Genomic DNA, 9,633 nt, shown 5'->3' with positions numbered 1-9,633 from the left:
ACTCTCAAAAATAATCTTAACAACACTGGATTTCTAATGGCATAAAATCTATTAAGATGCAATGCAACGAGCTCAGAATCTAACCTCATAATCAAACTCTGAATCCCAAATGAGATGGATTCAGATAATAACTCAATCACTGCACTTTACTCTGCAATGTTGTTCGTTGTTTGACCAAGGCTTACCCCATGCATAGATACCAACTCATCAGAGGGTGAATAGATAGCCCAAGCTGCAGAAGAAATGTTCCGTGTATTACGACAAGCACCATCAGCGAAACCAATGTATGTTTGAAGAGACGTCGACATCTGCAATATCAAGAGTAAAATCAAGATAAGCAGGAATAATGATAAAAACACTCTCTAAACTAAGCACACTTTTCTAATCTAAAACACATCATCTAGAAGGAAAACTAATCTAACTAAAATCTCCACACCTAGATTTAAGCATAATATCTCTTCAGATAAAGACCATTTCTGAGTTTACCGAAAGAAACACTGTCAAAATCTACCAATTCATAGTCCCCTTTCACCAGCTTTCACTTAACAATAAAAGGACCATGCCACATAGGTACAAATTTTCTAGTCCCTAGCTTATCATTTGCTTGATAGTATAGTAAGACTAGGCCTCCTTCCAAAAAATTACGAGGTGTAACATTTCGATCGTACTGAGCTTTAATTCGTTTGGCATGAGTTTCGATTGCTAATGTAGCATCACGTCGATTCTGATCTGGCTGAGCTAAGTACAACAAACGTTTCTCCTCTTTGGAAGTGGCTGGGAGTAACTCTCTGGCTATTTTCAATGACGAAATTTCTCATTCAATGGGTAACAAAGCTTCCAAACTATAAACTAGTTGAAAAGGAGTGAAACCAGTTGATGGTTTTACTGAGGTTCGATACGCCCAAGGCACTGAAAATAACATGTTATGCAAATTCGACCTATGAATACCAGTGATTCGTCGGATCATAATGACTAGAACTTTGTTGATGGCTTCAACCAGACCATTAGCCTGTGGGTAATATGGAGTAGAACTATCATGACGCAGGCCAAGTTGATCTACTAGTTCAGTCATCATGATGTTTCAAAAATGATGCCCATGATCAGTGATAATCGCTTGTGGAACACCGAATCGAGTAATTATATGATTGAAAATGAAAATTGCAGCAGTTTTGCCGTCTGTCGAAAATATAGGCATCGCCTCGACCCACTTGGTAAAATAATCTACCGCAAGGATGATATACACATGCCCCCTGGCCGAGTGAGGGTTACTTGTAATAAAGTTGATACCCCATTTTGCAAAAGGACTGACAGTAATTATAGGGTGGAGAGGAGCAGGTGGAGCATGCATCTTTCGATAAAAAATTTGACAATTGTGGCATTTTCAGACTGCGTAGATACAATCTTTAAACAAAGATGGCTAGAAATAGCCAGCATGCAATATCTTTTGGGTTGTGGCATACCCAGACATATGACCGCCACATACTCCAGAGTGACAGTGATTTAGAACCTTTTCAGCTTCTTCATGAGTTAAACAACGTCGGAAAATAGAGTCCGCCCCATGACGATAGAGTGTATCTCCAATGATTTTATATTGTTGGGATTGGAAACGTATTTTCCGTCACTGAGATTGTGAAATTTCAGGCCAAAAAGATTGGGTTTGGAGATAAACAATGATATCTCCATACCATGGATCAAGAATGCTGATAAGAAACAAGGATTCATCCGTAATGGGTTCTTCTGCCACAATTTCAGCATTAGCACGCAGGAAGTCACACATCAACTCCGCAAAAACTAAAGATTTCTTTGACTTGGATTTTTCAAATTCCAAGTCAAATTCCTGTAGGATAACAATCCATTTGGAATAATTTTCCCCTAGCAATTGTTTGGTCAAAATATATATCATAGGGTTACAGTCAGAAATTATGGTAGTTTTGCGTAGTAAGATGTAATGATGAAATATTTGGACAACTTGAACAGCTGCCAAGGCCAATTTCTCCACATGTGAATATTTAAGCTCAGTCGAATTCAAAGTTTGACTAAGATAGTAAATCACATGTTCACTACTGAATTCATCTTCCTGAACTAAAACCATCCCGATGGTGGAATGAGAAGCGGCGAGGTACAAGAAGTAATCCTGGTTGTAGTTGGGAGGATGCAATAATGGTGCATGGGTCAACGCATGTTTAAGTGCATCAAAAGATTTGTTAGCTATCTCATCCCAAAAGAATGGAGTATTCTGTTTCAACAACTTGGTAAAACCCTTTGTTATCTCGGCGTAGTTAGGAATGAATCGACGTAAAAAGTTTGCTTTCCCTTGCAAACTTTGGAGTTGGCAGAGAGTCAAAGGAGGAGGCAATTTGACAATAGCTTCAACCTTCGAGGGATCGACATGAACGATGGCTTTTGAAACAATGAATCCCAGTAAATGACCCATTTATATACAGAAAACACATTTGTGTGGATTCAACCTAATTCGATAATGCCTACATCTCATAAAGATTGCTCGTAAATGAGTGAGATGATAAGCTTTGTGTAATGAATGGGCAGGTAAATCATCGAGATAAGGTTGCACAATGTGCATGATGTCGTGAAACGCGTAAGACATAGCTCTTTGAAAAGTTGCTCCAACATTCTTCAGTCCAAATGGTAATTTGCAATAAGAAAATGTCCCCCATGGACAAATGAAAGCCGTTTTTGGTTGATCAGTAGGTAGAATGTCGATTTGATTGTAATCGGAAAAACCATCCATAAAGGAGAACATTTCACTGCCGACACAATCGTCAATGATTTGATCGATATAGGGAGTTGGGTAATTGTCTTTTGGACAAGCTCGATTAATATCCCTATAATCAATACATATTCTTAGTGTTCCTTGATTTTTATTAATAGGAACAATATTTGATACCCAATCTGTTAAGGGAATTGGATAAATGAAACCTGCTTTAAGTAATTTCTCAGCTTCTACTTTAATATCAGCAACTTTTCGCTGGTGGATTTGACGCAAACATTGTTGGACAAGTTTAGCATCCGGGTAAGTTTTGATTTCATGAACAACAATTGCTGGATCAATCCCTAGAATTTCTTCATATGACCAGGCAAACACGTCGCGGAATTCTTGAAATAGGGCCTTATAATTTTGGAGTTCATTATTCGTACAGGAAGCGCCTATATGAATGTTTTCAACAATTCCAGGTTTAACTGAAATGTCAATAGGAACCATTCAAGAAATATTTCCCAAATTTAACTCAGAATCAGGATTTTGCAATGGATTCTGTGGTTCTTTGACATAATTAGTAGTAAAAATAGATGAAAAATCATTCTCAAAGTGATCAAGCTCAGGTAAGAATGAAGATCGATGATGAAGATCTTCCCATGGTAAATCATCAACAGACAAAATTTCACAAATCTGCTCATCAGTATGAACAAGCTCGGAAAAAGTTGTTGAATCTGAGTTTGATGTTGAAAGTGATTCTCCATGGACCACATTCATTAGATCCATGTTGGGCCTCAAAATAGTCCCTATTTTCACTCCATTATTCACCAATATCTTCACTTTTTACCTTCATGTCACCTCCATTCCACCTCCATATCATTACATTTACCTCATTATTGGGTTATAACAATGCTTTTCCAAAGTTTATTAATTCTTAACATTTTTAAGTGAATTTATGGCTAAACTTTAGAAAATAAGATGCTTATACTTATACCTAACAATTAGAATGAGTTTTTTGACATGTGTAGGCACAAAGGAAGCTTCCAGGGCATCTTTATGTGGCCTTGAATGATCAAATTCGAATTTGATAAGATAAACCTCATGGAAAAGATCATGATCTCATGGAGAAAATCATGGACCTCATGGAGAAGATCATGGAGGATAGGGTTATGTGTCTAGATGGTTGAGAAATGTATGGAACTAAAAGAGAGATTAGTGGATCATCATTATGAGTTTGTTATTTCATCTCATTGTATAAATAGGAGTACCTCCTCCATTCCAAGGAGAGGACTCTTAGAGCATTGTATCCAACTTATGATGGAATAGAATAAAGCTTCATTTTACATATATTTTCATTATGTAGTTTTAGATTTAATTTTCCTTAATGTAGTATATGGAATAATTTGTCTTGTTCTTAAGAGAATTGAGCTCACTCTAAAAGGATGAGAGAAACATTTTATTTCATATTAGATCTTATTTCATTTAATTGCCTAGATGTTTGATGTTTGAGGATTTGTTTGTGATTGATGAATGAGTTTTAAATTAGAATCTAATCGACATATGAGAGGACAACCAAGGGTCTAAGTTAGGCTCTCTCTCCATTTGATTTGCATGATAATTAAAATTCATTCTTTTGCTTTTATGTTTCAAGTATCATATGAGGAGATACCAAGAGTCTAAGTTAGGCTCTCTCTCCATTGATTTATATGGTAATTGAAATTCATTCTTTTGTGCTTTTATGTTTCAAGTCATTTCATTTCTCATGCTTATGAATGAATCTTAGTTTAGTTTGGATTAGTACATGAGAGGACAATCAAGAGACTAAGTTAGTCTCTCTCTCTACTTGAATCTAAACAATAATTAAGTTCATTCTCTTGTCTTCATTTCAAGTTTTTAGTTTCATGTAATCAATGATTTCTCTATGATACTGTAGGGAAGGACAACCAGGACCTCCTTAGTTAGGAGCCTCTTCCCTTGCATATTATATTGAATCGTAAATAATTTAGCTAGACATAAAGTTAGTTGCCTACTCTTGCATATATATTGTTGGCACCATCACAAGCTTACGAGTTTCCCTAGTTGATAATTTAATGCAGCAATTTAAGCCCAATAAATTTCCCAACACTTTGGCGCCATTGCCGGGGATGGTGCTAAGGGATTAGGCATTAGGAATTTAATTCAGTACTAGTATTTTTCTTTAGACAAAATAATTTGTGAGACCTGGTGACAGCAGGATCTTCACAAAGGAGTTTAAGTTTGAGTTTTCTGATGTTTTAATATTTAGCTAGTTTTAAATTCAATCCTTTTTGAAACCCCCCTGCATGAATAAAAACGAATCAATCGATTAGTATGCTCTCTTCCTGCGCTTCGTGCGATCAGGAAGATCAGAAAATCTATTGATTTCGTTCGAATAAAACTACTCTTGCTGGAGAACTAATGTGCAACATGACAATAAAGAATTTTGTGAATGAAAAAACATCTTTAAATTTTTAGATGAAATTTAGATTTAAAAAGAATAAAAATTTTAATAATATATGTATCATATATACATATTATTATTAAAAAAAAAAAAAAAAAAAATTAACCATTTCTTTTGTTGTTTTTTAAAAAAAAAAAAACCTAAAACTAAATTCATTTTAGTTATTAGAATACCTCTTTATTAGGTTTTAATAAAAAATTTGTTGATTTTATAACTTAAAAGAAATCTCAACTTCAATAACAAATTAAAAAAATTTGTTTTTAATTTGTTGTTTAAAAAATCTAAAGCAATAAATAAAATCAATAGATAAAAAAAAATATGTTTTCATATTTTCATATTTGTTGTTTCAAAAATAAAAAAATAAAAAAAACAAATAAATATAAAATATAAAATAAAAAAATTCCTTGACTTTCATTCTTTTGTTCTCTGAAGGAAAAAGAAGAGCCTGAATAGCATTGACGATGCGGCCAGAGGCAAGAAATAGTACGCCTATGGGAAGCGCCAACATTGCCGCAACACACTCGGTTATGGGCCAATTCAACAGAAGTTGGTCTCGCAGGCCTGAGATCAGGTCGCCAGCAAGCGAATGAGCATCAACAGTTTGGTCAGGAGTTTCTGCCTAGCTACGGGCCTAGCCGGCCTGGACACAAGCTCCCTCTACCACGGGGACAGCTTCCTTGGTGTGGTTCCTACGATAAATTTCCAAGGGAACTCTTGAGCCTTGCTTCTGAGAATTGCTTCCACCATCCATCTCTGGAGAAGAATTGTCATTGTTTTTTTCCGATATCACTTGCGAAGGGAACGTTCCGGTATTGCTGTGGAGTATTGTTTCCATCCATCCATGAGATACTCCAATTTTTAGACCTGCCAAGCGGGAAAATTCATAGCGAATTCCTCTTTTGATCAGGCATTATAATGGAGGGAGGAGGTGGAGCAAGCGTTAAGGAACTTAAAACTTTTTGGTCGATAATATTGAAAAATCCATTCATTTTGCAGATCGCATTTTCCGCTGGAGTCGGCGGCCTCCTCTTTGGATACGACACAGGGGTGATATCTGGGGCTTTGCTGCATATTCGAGATGATTTCAAAGCAGTAGAGGAAAGTGTAGTCTTGCTGGAGACCATAGTGAGCGTGACCATTGCAGCCGCCATAATTGGTTCGGCAGTAGGGGGATTCTTGAGCGATTATATTGGAAGGCGGCGGTCGATTCTTATAGCGGATGCCGTGTTTGCTCTAGGCGCAGTCGTCATGGCTGCGGCACCAGATCCAGCTGTTCTCATTATTGGTCGGATACTCGTCGGTTTAGGTGTAGGATTTGCCTCTGTAAGCGTCCCCCTGTACATTTCAGAGGCTTCTCCTGCTAAAATAAGAGGAGCTTTAGTGAGCACCAATGGTTTTATGATAACTGGAGGACAATTTCTCTCCTATCTCATCAATCTTGCCTTCACCAAGGTAAAAGGGACATGGTGTTGGATGCTTGGTGTTGCTGGCGTGCCCGCTGTAATTCAGCTAATTTTGATGTTATGTTTACCCGAGTCTCCCCGCTGGTTATACAAACAGAAAAAGGTTGATGAAGCAGTGGCGATTCTCCGAAGGCTCTATCCTGAAGAAGAGGTCAGTGCTGAGGTTACAGCTCTCGAGAATGCAATCACCTGAGATATTTTGGAAGGTTCGAGAAAAGGGGAAATTCAGGGCTACAAGCCAAAAGTTGTGTGATTTTGGGCCAAATAATTGGTTTATCAGAGATGAATACGAGCATTGTCGACGTGAACTCGGAATGGCATGCCAACAATGATGTGGGGTGTCCACCCTACAACAAATCAGTGGCCTGTCCATTGCCCAGCGAGCATGTGGGAGTAGCTCCGATGGTTCCTCCGCAACACTGGGGCGCCATCTGGCGAGGAGGCTTGTCGAGGTTGGGGTGGGGGATGTTTTCTCTGTTCCCGGGGACTTCAATCTCACCTTACTGGACCATCTGCTGGCGGAGCCTGGCCTCAATCTCGCCGGCTGCTGCAACGAGCTGAACGCTGGCTATGCTGCTGATGGGTACGCACGATCCAGAGGCGTGGGGGCCTGCGTTGTTACATTCACAGTAGGGGGGCTTAGCATCATCAATGCGATCGCGGGGGCTTACAGTGAGAATCTGCCCGTCATCTGTATCGTTGAAGGGCCTAATTCTAATGACTATGGGACCAACCGCATTCTGCATCATACCATTGGGTTGCCCGACTTCAGCCAGGAGTATCGCTGCTTCCAGACGGTCACATGTGCTCAGGTTATTGTGAATCACTTGGATGATGCCCAGGAACTTATTGACTATGCGATTTCCACAGCACTTATCGAGAGCAAGCCTGTGTATATCAGCATCAGCTGTAATCTTGCTGGCGTTCAAACACCCCACTTTCAGTCGGCAGCCTGTTCCATATTGCTTTCATGAGAGTTGCTAAGGCAAAAAGTGATGGATGAGACATACAGCACCAAAGTGAAGGACAAGGCTACCTATCCTTCGTTTTCTCTGGTCAACAAGGCAACCGGTCAATCCCTTCACCTGCCAATATTCACGTTTTGTTTGGATTTCTTTTCCATTTTTAGTTTAAATTTGTTTTGTATTTATTGTAAAATATTATATTTATTTTTATTTATATTTGTGATTTGTTTTGTATATATTTAGTTATAATTTATTAATGACTGATATGTTTTGATTTATATATTTAGTTAATATTTGATTTATATTAATATATATATTATGATTGTATTAATATATTAATTATATTAATATATTAATACATTAATATATTATGATTGTATTAAGATATTAATTATATTAATATATTAATATGATTATATTAACTATATTAATATATTATGATTGTATTAATATATGAATTATATTAATATATTATCTTTTGTTATCAAAAAAAAAAAAAAAAAACAAGTTAACAATTGTTGTTTAGCAATATTTAAAAAAAAAAAAAAAAAAAAGAGTAAACATTGGCATGTGAAGGGTACTGGCATAAAACAAAACTTTGGGGGCATGAAAATTGAGAGAATCATGAAAATTACAAGAATTGATTGAAAGTGCAACAGTTGGTACAAGGGCAAAAAAAATTAAAAGAAAAAAAAAAAAAAAAAAAAAAAAAAAAAAACTTTTCACAAAATTCACGGAGGCTTGAAAATAAAGAATGGAACATTTGGAAGCATAATTTAAAAGAAGATTTGGTGGATTATTTAAATTCTGACTAACTTGTTTACAGTTGACAAATTGATATTGTTGTATGCTTTTATAACGTACTAATCTGCAGGACACAACAAATCTATGATGCCAAACTTTTCACCATGCATAGAAGTCAGCTGACACAAGCAGGGAGTATTACTCTTAATGGTTATTTTCACAAATGGATTGATATTAATATCATGATTAAGTCAATTTTAACACTTTGTTTGTCCTTAATTTGTTTTATTTGGTATGAAATTTTTGCATAAGAATCCTGAAGAAACTGGCCATTTCTTCTAGAGCACAGTTATGTTTTATTTGTACCAAGTTTTTTACAGGTTACAGGATAATCAAGTGAACATAAGGAGATTACATTGTGACGACAATTGGTCTTCCAAAGACTAAGTCATGACAGATTCTAAAGACAAATCCAACTCTACAACCACTCCTTTGCAACTCCCTTTTTGCAAAAGATTTTCAATTCCACCTATTGTCAAACCATAAAGCATGACCTTTCCATATCCATTTTTCACAGCAAGAGTTCTTATTCATACACCATGCATTTCCTTATTGTCATTTTCCATGTCATTACCATTCCCCTTCATTTCCGCAATAAAACTCTGCTTGAGTCAAAGTCCTAGAGTCTAAGTATCATTGAAAAAACACCTAGAGGCTTGCATGCCTTAATGGCAAGTACTCTTGCCAATGAACAATGGGAGTACATTAATATCCCTTGTTCGTTGGATCTTGTAGGTGACTCGACCACGACAAATTTATTCGTACCTACAAAGATGTGTTAGGCATCCTAACTCCCATTGGAATCAATGGTGGGAGCTCTTGTGTTGGCTAGGGGCATTCATTAACGGCCACTAAGTCAACAACTTCTTGCTATGTTTGACATCGACACATTTAATCACATAGTAAGATTTGTGCCATCAAGCGTTGAAGACTTGAAGACCCATATTTTGTAGCAGATGAAGCCAATTTCTTTTCATTGTTTTTCAGTTTGTCATCACTTGAGGACAAGTCAATCAATAAGGCTGGGAGGGAAATGTAACTTCTATATTTTGTATACCTTCCAAGCCTTATAGATTTTCAGCCATATTTAGCAGACTCATTGGATTCATCATCCAACAGTAGAGGATCCAGCAGCAGATACGACTTTCAGCCATGTTCAGCAGACTCCTCAGATTCATCATCTAGTAGCAGAGGATCCAGTAGCCGATA

At 36.9% G+C, this 9,633-nt stretch overlaps 1 pseudogene; it reads left to right on the top strand.

Moving 5' to 3' along the window:
* The first annotated feature begins 6,042 nt into the window (after positions 1 to 6,042).
* Positions 6,043 to 7,629, top strand: LOC149176060 (putative inositol transporter 2 pseudogene; annotated as a pseudogene).
* Positions 7,630 to 9,633: the final 2,004 nt, after the last annotated feature.

This window comes from Pinus tabuliformis, chromosome 4_1 (assembly GCF_031772625.1).
Source record: "Pinus tabuliformis cultivar Carrire ecotype Pingquan chromosome 4_1, CPIR1, whole genome shotgun sequence".
Taxonomy (NCBI): Eukaryota; Viridiplantae; Streptophyta; class Pinopsida; order Pinales; family Pinaceae; genus Pinus; species Pinus tabuliformis.
Note: the sequence above shows the minus strand (reverse complement) of the source record. Positions and strands in the feature narration are given on the sequence as shown.